Source organism: Phalacrocorax aristotelis, chromosome 1 (genome assembly GCF_949628215.1).
Source record: "Phalacrocorax aristotelis chromosome 1, bGulAri2.1, whole genome shotgun sequence".
In the NCBI taxonomy this organism is placed as follows: Eukaryota; Metazoa; Chordata; class Aves; order Suliformes; family Phalacrocoracidae; genus Phalacrocorax; species Phalacrocorax aristotelis.
Genome location: NC_134276.1, coordinates 122,910,919 through 122,923,405, shown reverse-complemented (window position 1 = coordinate 122,923,405; position 12,487 = coordinate 122,910,919). Strand labels below are relative to the sequence as shown.

The window sequence follows — 12,487 nt, the reverse complement described above, 5'->3', positions numbered from 1 at the left end:
AGGGATGAAGTCATCTACAGGCGGCATCTGGGGCACTTCCTTGCCTAGAGGGAGAGTGTGTGTGTGTCTGCATGCACACGTCCATGCACAGGCATCGCCTGTTTGGTATAGCTACACACTATGTGACCAGAACCAACAACTGGTAGGAGCTGAACAGCAAATGCACAGTATAGGCAATGCATCCAAACGGTTGTATCTAAATCCCAAAGCCTGTTCCTTCCCTCTTTGAACAGCACCAGTCACTGAGTGTATCAATACACTTTGTTTTAACCAACATGCGTAACAAAACAAAAAAGTAAAAATTTTTTTTGTTTGTATTTGGATAAACAATTAAAAAATGTTTTAATATCAAACTAAGGTCCCTTATTTTTAATCGGACTGCAAAGCTGAAACTTGAAACCAACTACGCTTATCTATGCCTGAACATACCTCACAGCATGTATGTGCAGCAAAAAATGACAAACTCTTGTTCATTTATGTATATGGAAGCTGTGTTTCCTCCTTAATTTTGACTCTTGCTGTACCAGATTACTATCTCAAGTCCTTCAGTGTCAAATAATCATGATAAATCATGTCTTAACTTTTCACTTACGTACGTTTTCTGTAGAATTGTGAAGCACATATTGCACCATTTTCCCTTAGATATGCTTATGTGATACCAGATGTCAGTAACTTACTGAGACAGAGATACAAAGCTCAATGATTTCAGAAATGGTTTTCAAGAATTATGCAAGGTACAGAGATGATGACATCGGGGTGGGCCAGCGATTCTCCCTGCCTGTGCATTTCACTCTTCTGACAATGTCTATCCATTTTAGCACATGTACTTTTGCTGTCTTGTGGAGGGCTTTCCCAGGGCATCTCAAGAAGCACGTACTCCACTTTATCCACTTGGCAGTCTGCGTGGCTCCATTTTCTAAGTTAGGATGATTCCTCTTTCTCCCCCTCATAAAGATGGAGCAGTGCCAAAAATTTTCCATCTTATTTTCCATTCATAAATGTAAGACAAGGTATTCAAGTCCTATTTATTTGAAAAACAATAACTAAGACCATCAGCTTCAGCATTTTAGTGAATAATCCTAACAGAAGCCAAAGGACTAGCCGATCTGAGCCACCTATTTTAGGTCTCGTTCCTACCACGAGACTGTAAAGAAACCAATCTTTATCAACTCAGTCTGCATCTCTGACCTTAACACAGGCTTTTCTTCCCCTGGTCACAGTGAAGACTCTTGTAGTGGCAGAGGGGCAGTCTAGTGGCACAGAAGAGCTGAGCAGATATGTGATCCGAAGACACCCTTTGACTCACTAGATTCTAGCAGGGGAGATAATAATCTCATCTCAAGAGAACGTATTGGTGCTACATCTCAAAAAATGCTATCCAAATTACAGAGTAACAATGGTTTTAATGCCTCGGCAGCCAGCCGTCAGGGTTTGAAATTATAATATGCTTTCACTGGCAACCTGGAGCACGTTAGAGGTGGGATTTCTTTCCTCAACTGTATTATGCCTGGTACAGAGCACAAACATCTCCTTTTTTTCTGTAGAGAGAATGAGTTTCATGCTGATGAGGAAAACCTTATCTTTCAGAAACAAAAATCAAACAGTGCTGCCTCTTTATTACCAAATTGAACCAAGATGATCATTCTCCACGATATAACAGCTACTGTGGTAAGATTTAAGAATATTTTAACACTAAATGATGCTGCATCAACTGCACTTTATGTAATGTACAGTGTAGGTCTCTTCCATATTATTTGCAATGTACTCAATACCCGTTACTTGTACTTCCTATGATTCATGCTTAGCTTTTGTTAACTTTCTTTTGCCAACTCAAACTCATGCCATACAGTTCAACCCCCTTGTAGACTTGACTTCTGAAGCACCAGTTTTTCAGTCATACTCTATTATTTGTTGCCAGACATGCTTGTAACATGACAGATTTACTGAAGAACCAGCAAGGTTTGAACTAACCCCAGAATGCCTAAGATATAAAGAGTAAAAATTTAATTTTCATTTAATATAAACTTGTAAAGGTCTATTGAAAGAGTAAACATCTTTTGGTTAATCAAAGGAAAGATGCATTTTCTTGATTTCAAAATTAATTTGTCCTTTGGAGTTATACTTCATCAGCAAGTTTTGTAAAATACAGACAGTAAAGCCTGAAAACACAAATTGTGAGTTTGATCACTTTTCAGTAAATTACTATAATATGAATCAATTTTCTCTTCAACTCCAGGGAGGAGGGTCAGTCTAGGGAATACTGCAAAGATTTCAGAACTGAAAGACTTTTCAAATACCCAGTCATATGCGATTTGAAAACAGGGCTTCCTAATGGTAATATTACAACATCCTAGCTATATCCAGAGCAGCAGCAGCTAGTAGCAGAAGGTCTGAAGCAGTCCTACCCTCCTGGATCTATTAAACAGGAAAGTGAACATGACTGGCATGCAATAACACAGATAAGTTTTGGCCAAGTCAACTTCATAATCCCTGTATGAAAGCTAATTTTACTTTTTGGAAGGCAATATGGTCTAGCAAACAGAACCGGATAGGGAATTAGGCATTGTCACATCCTTTCTGCCACTGGCCTGATTGATGAGGTGGGAGGAACACCTGTGTCCTGAAATTACTGCCTGCATACGCAGATGAACAGAGTAAAATACTCAGAGCTCCAAACTTGGAGAGCTGCAAAAAAAATACGCTTGGCAGAATCAGTATATACATAAATATACAAAGTAGAGCATACATCTGTGCCCTGATCCTTCATAATTACTGGATTTCACAGATGATAACCAAGACAAAGTCATTTTAGCAATCTGTACTTACATCTCATGCAACGACTTCCAAATGCATAAACCTGATTACATACTGACGTGTATATCATTCCTTCTTTCATGCTTGTATATCACTATGTCCCACGAAAAACAATTATTTTTATGTTACAACTATACATATTTCTAGAAAAAAACCATAGTGTAGAAAAGAAGTCAGACTGTATATCTCTGCAGTTATGTCATTCCAAAAATTAGGTTACTGCTGGATTTCCTTCTTCACTGCATCTAGCAAGCGTTTAATCTTTCTGCACCCACATAGATATACTTTGTTAAACAACAACCTGCTGTAATAAACAATACATCAACTTTCCAAGCTCATAATACATAACTCAATCCCCCGGCACAAAAAAACCCAGTCTTTAGAGCTAGAATAAAATCCATTTGGCAGCTAAGAATATTTTCCAGATAGATCTGCCACAAAAGTATACCAGACTATTACTAAATTGTATTACTCTACAATTCTTCTTCAGAATAATTGTACAAAGACAGCTCTGTTAGCTGGCAAAACTGCAAATCATAACTGCTTATGAACTAAGATGAAAGAAAGTCTGAAATGCCTTTGTAAGGTGAGTTGTTTATTTTAAATTTTAAAATCCACCCCCCCAAAAATAGTAAAGCTTCAAAATCCAAAGCATATGTACAGAGCTCATTTCACATAATTAGTTATATTCAAAACAGATTTTTGATCCATATGCTCAAGTTGCAGTAAAACACAGGGATCCTACAAAATACATGTTACTAATTCAAAGGGACAGAATAAAGTCCTCTGATTCAGGTCCAAAGAGGGAAGTGGAGACCCATGTTCCGAGCTCTTCCACTCTGCTCTCTGAGAGTTCAACATTTTTTTTTTTTTTTTTTAACAAAGTGGAAGCCTGGGGCACAAAACATAAAAAAGCCCTTTCCAAATTATTTCCTGTTTGTATTTTGCCACCATGGGGAAAATCATAGCTGCTTATAAAGCCCCTTGACAGATTATACCTCTGCCATTAACTACTGACAAGTGACACAGACAGGAATGCACCAAATTCGGGACAAATCATGAAAAAAAAATTCTGAAGAAACCTGTGAATTTCTGATGATCTCCAGAAGGCACAGAAACATGATTAAAAATGATACACGCTGCTAGCAGTTCGCTCTCACTAATCCAGTATAGCCTGACTCCTTTATCCCTCTTCCTCTTCCAGAACTTCCCCTTTCACAGACAGTAAACATAGGAAGAACAAAAACCAAAGAAACAGAACAAAAAACAACCCCAATGCTGCTGTCTACAGGTGTACAATTCAGTCAGATAAGTCTTAACAATGGAGCTTGCCTTAACACTTCAGAGGAAGTAAAGGAAACCAAAGGTTCCTGTCAACATGTCTGCAGAGAAAAAAAACCGTCTACCATCATATTTGGCAATCAGCTCAACTCTGTATCTGTACAATAATTATTTTTAAAAGCTATATAAGGGCAGGGCATTGTTCAGGGACCAAAGTATATAGGCCTATTCTTAGGATAAAATATTCCTAGGACTAAGAATAAGCATGAGCTCTATTTCCTACTTGTGCCCCTGACTCATGGAAGGAACACAGACAGGTAACTTCATTTTGCTGAGTTTTAGTACTCCTCATCCGTGAGCCCATTAAAAGAAAAAACAACCCAAAACAAAAAAACCACACCTGCCTTAAACTTGGTCAGGTTCATCCAATAATTAAATTAATCACATGCTAAACATGAAAAACAAGTATAAATTTGTAAGAAACCAGCTGGAGGCCGCTACTACTTTTCCATGAATCCTGGGAGAAGCTGAGCTTATCATGAGTAGGAAAGCAGTACCTTCCCTTAAATGTCTCTCCATCAGCCTCTTTCTGACAGATACAAGGAGTATTGTGAAAGTCTATTGCAGCTGTGCTATTCACAATGGATGCCAGAAGGAAAAAATGGCAGACTTTGGGTAAGATCTGGGCAAGGATGTTTGGGAAAACAAAGTTGAGCCCCATGTCACCTTGAATTTTCCTTTTCCTTTGCTTAAAAATCATTTTACTTTGATATACCACCTTCCGCCAGCGGTCTAGTTCCTTTCATTCTTATAAAGGCCATTAGGGTATAAAAATAGAAGGCAATGCTTGAAAATTTCAAAATTTCACTCCATCTTTCAAAACTGGTTATCAGCTGTTGTTGCTTCTATAGTAGGCATTTGCCGCCCTATTTATGCAAAAATAAAGGACGAACATAATATGCAATAGCTCAGTAAAGAAAATAGAACGCAAACACAAGGGAAGGAAGATGGCCAGGGTTTCTCCACATCTAAGTCTCTCTACAAACTGATGAGTCTGTCCACTCACTACTCTCTCTGATCTTTCGTTTATGAACTGGCATGCCATTGTACCCACCAACATCTCTTAAGCAAAGTTCTAGCCAAAGATTACACTTGGTTTTTGCTAAACAAACACTCCACACAACAGCAATCATGAATAGCTCTCATCAGCTGGGCTTTACAGCCCACCTTTTGAAAATGTCACTACTTCCAGTTCTGCCCAAAGGACAGTTATCCAGCACAGATTAATATCTCGAGGTACTCCTATAGCGATTTAACCTCTTTTCTCACTAGTACTCAGGGATACAAGGTAACAAATATATCCATGAAATGAAAACACAAAGAGTGTTAGCAGGAATCAAAACAATAAAGAAAATGCAGTCTGCATGAAGCAGAATGCAAGTTGCCAAAAATGAAAAAAGGTGTGTTGACAAGCTAAAGATCTAATAAGTTTCCCCCATAAATAGTTACTCTATTTACTTAGGCAAAAGGACAGAAGTAACAAAAAAAGAAAAAAAAACCCTAGAGACTGCTACTCATGGAAAGAAATTTTAAAAAACTCATTTAATATTTACAAGTATAAATACTTTGCAAAAGATACCCAATCCTATTACATTTTAAGTAGCAACATAAACTCGGAGTTAACAAATGTATTGATTTTACTATTGAAAATTTTAACTGAGCTACTATATCATCCTTACAGAACACATGATTTAACGTAATTAATCTGATATGTATAGAGATTAAAAAAATGGAGCTGGACACTGGTTTGTTTAGTTTTATTTGATACTTTTTAACAGTCAGTTGCTTTTGCACTACGATTCCACTTATCAGTATCAACATGTTATTTAGCACTGTTCTGCTTCCTCCATCCTCCTCCTGTAGGTGTTCTTGTCTACCAGGATCCAATGTTATTAACTGAACACTGACTTAAGTGTAAAGCCAAATATCTGCATCTCTAAATGAAACTGAAGCTATCACAGAAATCCTCAGGAACAAGTTTAATCCTATTTTTGAAAAGTTGAATTAAGTCACTGAATACATAAATACTTAAAACCTTTAAAAACATGAATGAATTAATATGAAACAAGGAAGAAGCAATTAGCATGCTTTCACCATCTTCCAAAGCCTTCTTCAAGTGGAAGGAATATTCAAAAGTACACTTGTCCAAAACAAGCAGTCTGTTAGAGGTGAGGTTGGTGTGATATTTCAGTACCTGATCAGGACAGTAAACATCTTGAATTTCATTGCAAAGTGAGGTCACTACTATAATTCATACTATCCGTGTACTGCAAGTTTAACTGGTAGCGTCAACAGGTGTTACCACTTCCCCATATAATCATCACCCTCATAATTCTTGTGAGGATTACTTAGTTTGGACACTATCCATGCCATGGATAAAGCATATCCGTGCAGGCCAAGCAAAGCTGCACGCAAAAAGGGACACTTCCGTGTGGGGAGCAGCTTGAGTGACTCTGGAAGGGGTGCCAGCCAGGGTTTGGCACAAATGCTGCCACAGCCAATGCCGACAGCGGCTCAAGGGGCGAGCATGGCACAAGGGGGTACTGATGTGACTAAATGCTTTATCTGCTCGACAGCAATCTAGCACAAGCAAAGGAAAGTGGTTTAGTCCTGTGTTGTGCTTCATCTAGTTTGCTGTCATGCAACACCAGGAAACTCAGTGGTTCTGAGGTGTTAATATCAACAAAGCACTTGTGCCATATAGCACCCTGAGTAAATTTCTTGATATCCAGGTCTGCCTGTTATCTGAGCAGCAAACAATTGGTTACGCTTCACTTTTTTGGGTTGCGGTGTGCTATTTTCTTACACAGAAACAGTTCAGAACATGTACTGCAGGCTTGTTCTTTCAAAATTTTCTATTTAGACTTTTTCACCTCATCTTAAAACATGCTGTTATTATGTTTTCTAAGTGAAATAAATTAAAAAGAAACTCCCTAGAAATGAGCCTCCTCAGCAATTTAAAGTACTTACTTTTAAATTCAAAACCTATTGAATTCTGCAACAGTAGTTTCTTGTGTAGCCAAATATTTCTGATTGTTAAACAGTTAATCTAAAACTTTTCAGGCCTACTGCGCTTGTCACACTCAATGACTGTGGAAAAAATCTGCCATACAATCTAGCCATTTCTGAAAGCAGGGCTGGTAATACTTTTTGATGATGTTAAGAACTTCTGGCAAAGTAACAGGCTTATATGTCTTTTTTTCAGATATACATCATTGTCAAGTACCTAAATCCAGTTTTGATGTTTAACAGTAAATGGTCTTTGGATCATATGTTCCTCCCACCACTCTTGTGAAAATTTACACAAATTTGGCCAGTGATGATGAAACTGAGGGAAATCTTATCCAAGAGGACCCAAAATAAAATTCAAAGTTCTCAGCTCCTGTGGTTGACTAAACTACCTATGAAACGTTTGCAGACAACTCAGCCCAAGCCAGCTTGCAGCTGTGGGGCACAATTCTAATACTTAAGAGAGGGCTTTCAACACCAAAGAGGATAGGATAAGAAAATTCTTCTCCATTTCTCTCAGTGAAGTCCACAACAAACTCAGAAAGGAAGACAAACTGTTTGATTCAAGGGCAAAGAAGAAAGAAGCTAGAGAAGGGAGATGGAAAGAAATAGATGGCAACATTGCACTCAGCAATGCAGAGCAGCATAGGTGAGCCCATAAGAAAATGCCAGCGCTTTTAGAGAAGAATTTGAACGGCATGAAAAAAATAGACTATAAGGAGGATGCATTAAACATCAGGAACAAACCCATGTATTTTATGGTTGCTTGCTAAGGGAACAGCTAGCCTGTGCATTCAGGCCTACCCAGGCAACAGCTCCATGGAATAAGGAAATTTCATACTGTATCTAAAGACTACCACAATGTACAAATACAAAGGGGACCAACCGTGGTCACGCATATAATCTTATTTCTGGCAATTCTTTTGAGATCTTACCTTTGCAATTTTAAAATATTATAATGTAAATTTTTTGTTTGTGAGTCATAATATATGTAACAGCATTTTTACCGGTCAGATCTTCTGGTACAAATAAGGGATCTGAACAGAAGTTTTAAAATAACTTAGCACGTACTTTCATGCATTAGGAGTGTAGAGAAGTATCAGAACTGCTGTATTATTTTTAGATTATTTTAAAATGTGCCATAACCTGCAGAGGTGCATATTACCTGCTGTGTCACATATGATTTCCACTGAGTGCAACTCAACAAGATTGCAAGCTGTTCCCACATTCCTAAGAGACTGGCCAAAAGTAAAATTTCCTGGCTGAGCTGCTTCTGAGGCTTGGTCAAGGAACAATGCTGAGCTGCACGTTTTGGCCTAGAACTCATCTTGGATTTTACTTTTTGAGCCTCTTGTACATCATTACTTCCATGTACTTGTTCCATGGCAGTGGTAGGAGCCTCTGATCAAAGGCAGTGTTTTTTGTTTTACAAAGACTAACCCTCTTCATCCTGCATGTCTTCCTGTTGAAAAGTATCATCATTAAATGAGTAGAGGAATTCATAACTCTATATCTTCAAATATACTTTTTCAGATACCTTCAAATATGCCAAAATAAGAATTTTTACCCTAAGCCTTGAAATAAGATTCCATGTAGGCAGCCACTCTCGTTAAAGCATTCTAAAAATCATCATTAAAACATTCTAAGGGCTGTTTTTCACATGGTCTAAAATACATGATATTTACCAAAATGAAAGGCCCACTGAGAGCTAAATAACCCACCAATATATAATAATCAGCCTTCAAACCACGTCTCATGTAATTCCTAGAGCTAAAGTTATTGAATTCCTATCAAACATATAATAAAAATTCCCATTTCCTCAGATGCACTTTAATCAAATCCACCTGAAATCATTCACTGAAAATGATTTAAACACTACCTAGCGCTGAGATGCAGCTTGTTTGCAACATTGAGTTAACAAAAATCTGCGTTGCATGGCTAAGCAGTGTCACACAAATGCATATGGCACAGAAATATACAAAATAAGATCTATGAAGTACTGAAACTGTATGCGGGTCTTAGAACACTCACTGTGTTTTACTGAATGTAAAGTGGCTTTAATTCAAAGAAGAGAGTTACTATCTCTGGCCAAAAACAGTAAACAATACAAATCTACCCTATTCACTTTCATATATACCTTGAATCAATCAGCTTCCTGTCATCTCACATATCAGGAGTGCCTCTAACAATTTAAAACCAGATACATTGCTGCCACGTTGTGTTAGGAACTTTATCTGTACAGAAAAGCAAGGAAAGAAAAGTCAAAAATAACTACTTACAGCCCAGAGGATCAGGGCGGTAGAGATCTAACAGGACAATTAGGAACACACTGGCACCAACTGGGAATACAGCACAGACCTTGGGAAAAGTCTAACAGATTCCCTCTTTATACCAAGGTGTGTGATTTCATACCAACTAGAAAAAATAGAACTGGCTGAAATATTTTCATCAGTAATTTGGACTGCATAAAAGCAGATGCTAAAGATTGCAGGGATATAGCTAGACAGCTGTATTTTTCATTAAAACCGAGGCAGAATCTTTACCTTCAGGAAGTACTGATGTTAAATTTCAGAACAGAAGCTGTCTGCACAAATCAAAATAAAGCATTTTACCTCTTCGCTCATCTCCCATGACAAGCAAAGGAAGAGGACAAAATGAACAATATTTAAAAACTATTTTGCTTTTTTGGTCTAAAGTACAGTAACCGATGAAGAAATTTATACCATGACCTGCTTACAGGATTTTTCCCCCTTTCAACTTTAATAAGCTTATCCTATTTCAATGACTACATTTATGAACATGGGTCATCCCCCACTGCTTTCAACCAGTGGTGATATTTTCATATGTGGACACTTCAATATGGGAGACAATCAAATGTTTTAAAGAAAGCTACATAGCCATGGCCTAAGAGGGGTGGTCTGGCATGAATAAATAATTAGGCTAAAAAAACCTGGAAGCAGGGGGTGGGCATTAAGGGTTTGTGCTCGAAATGGAGGGAAGTACGAGATGAGTTATGCAGGGATCTGCTCTGTTCAGCACACTCATAGGAAAGCAGCATGCAGCATGGTGACAAAGTTTGCTGATTACATGAACTTATTCAAAGGCTGTAAGGCTGACAGATAACTGCGAATAGCTGCAGAATGACTGAACAACAAAAATGGCAGATGAAGTTCAATATATGTGAAGGCAAAACAATGTATCTGGAAAAAATAATCTTGACGTGATATATAAAAGGGCAGGCTCTGAGCTGACCATTGCCACTCAGAAGCAAGACTTTGGATTATGATAGGTAATTCCATGACAATACCAGCTCTGTGCTCTCAGCAATAAAAACACAAATCAAATATTATGAATTATTAGCAAATGAACAGAGAACTACAGAAAACATAATTATGCCATCATACAGAATCACAGCCACCTGAACGAGATATCTATAGGATATGTCAAAAGACAACAAGGATTATCAAAAGGTAAGAAATCACTTCAAACTGAGGATGAACTGAGTGTTCTGGGACTCTTCACCTTGGACGAGAAACCACAGAGGAAATCTGACAGAGGTCAACAAATTACGAGTGGCATAAACAAGATGGATGGGGACTGACAGTAACTAGAACCTTAAATGAAGCTGATGGGAAGGAAGCACAAAAAATCCCTGATCCACACAAGTTGTTGCCTAAGGATACTGTGGAAGCAAGTTTAAATAGGCTTGAGGGGAGAGTGGAAAAACACCAGAAGAGCAGCTTCACTGGAGGTTACTGGAGTAACAAACCACAACGGGCTCAGGAAATCCCTGAGCTAAAAATGCCAAAAGTCTGGGAGAGTATTAGTGGAATGTACTATATTATGCATGTTTGCCCATTTATTCTTCCTTAGATATCTGCTTATGCTCACTATGGAAAACAAGAATGACCATACTGATTCAGATTAAGGGTCTGTCTTAAGAACTTAAAACATGGTGCTTAAGAACTTGAGAACATGGTACCCTATGTTCTTAAGTTCACCTACTTCACTCCTCGCACAATTTGACTGCACAAAACTTTTAATACCTTATAACGTGAATTCTTAGATGCCTTGGTGAAGGGAAGCATCCTACAGCTTGACAACCATTCTTTTTCGCCTCCATAATTGAGATTGAAAGGTTGAAGTTTCCCAGAAAGCAGACTGTATCATGAGTGTGGCTGTGTGTTCCACCAGGAGGGTGGCCTAGCAAAGTCTGGCAGCAGGAAAGGGCAGGCAATGGTGTAATGCTGCATTAGGCAAAGATCCAGAGAAGTACCAGGGTCATTCAGGAGCAGAGTGCTACGCTGTGCTTTAAAATGGCAGATGCAACAAGAACCTAGAAGGGTATTTGCCAACACTGGAGAAGTGAATAGTGTTAAGAGACCTGATGGCAAAGTCAAATCACAGATGTCTTCCAAGATAATCAACTTTAATAGTGAGAGCCAAGTAAGAGTGCATTGCTAAAATTAGATCAAGAGGCTCATAGAGGGCAAGAGTCCAAAGAGGATGAGAAAAGGTTACTATACCACAGCTGGAGTGGAAACATCAAAATTCTGAGTGGCAACGTGAAAACCTGTACATTTTATTCACTGCTAAATCTTATCACATGCAAGCTATTAAAACAATACATATGAATACAATCACAACTGGAAATAAAATAGACTAAAATTCCTTCCAGTAAAAATATTTTTTTAAGGCATGAAGGTTCTAAGAGTCACACCCCATTTTTATTCCCCTGAGACTAAACGCTTGTGCAGTTTTGCCTAGCAATGCAGTTCACTTTGGTACTTGCAAAAGTAAACACTTTCTGTGATTATGGATTCCTGGAACAATCAAGCAGCCCCTGAAAATAAATTGCTTTGAAACAGCAACATGAAACTAAAGACAAAAGTATTCTTCTATCAAACACTGAAGCATTCCAGCTCTTGCTACCAAAGCAAGTAAGAGCAGAGAAAACAGCAGACACAGAATTCACATCCTACGTTGAAACAAACAAACAAACAAAAATCTCTGGATACCAAGAAACCCAGCTGGAAGTTTCTAACCACTCTTTTTTCATGAATCATCTTAAAATCACTGCACTATATATTCTGGCAAATTCTTGCCACCTGAAAATACTTATAGTAAGATTATAGTATATAGAATGTCATATCTTTAGTTTGTGGACTCAACATTTCAATTTCTCTAATTACTTGAATGCTGCCACTAATTTTAAAAAAGCATATATTCTAAAGAACCACCAGGCTAAAATATTCACAGTCAAAAACATATTCTCACTTCTGGTTTTCAGATAGTCATCTTGGGTTAGGAAAGGAGCATTAAT

At 38.0% G+C, this 12,487-nt stretch overlaps 1 protein-coding gene across 7 annotated transcripts in view; it reads right to left on the bottom strand.

Annotated features, from left to right (window-relative positions):
• Positions 1-12,487, bottom strand: part of CBLB (Cbl proto-oncogene B) — a 136,244-nt gene that overhangs the window by 69,485 nt on the left and 54,272 nt on the right. The gene's annotated exons all lie outside the window — the stretch shown is intronic.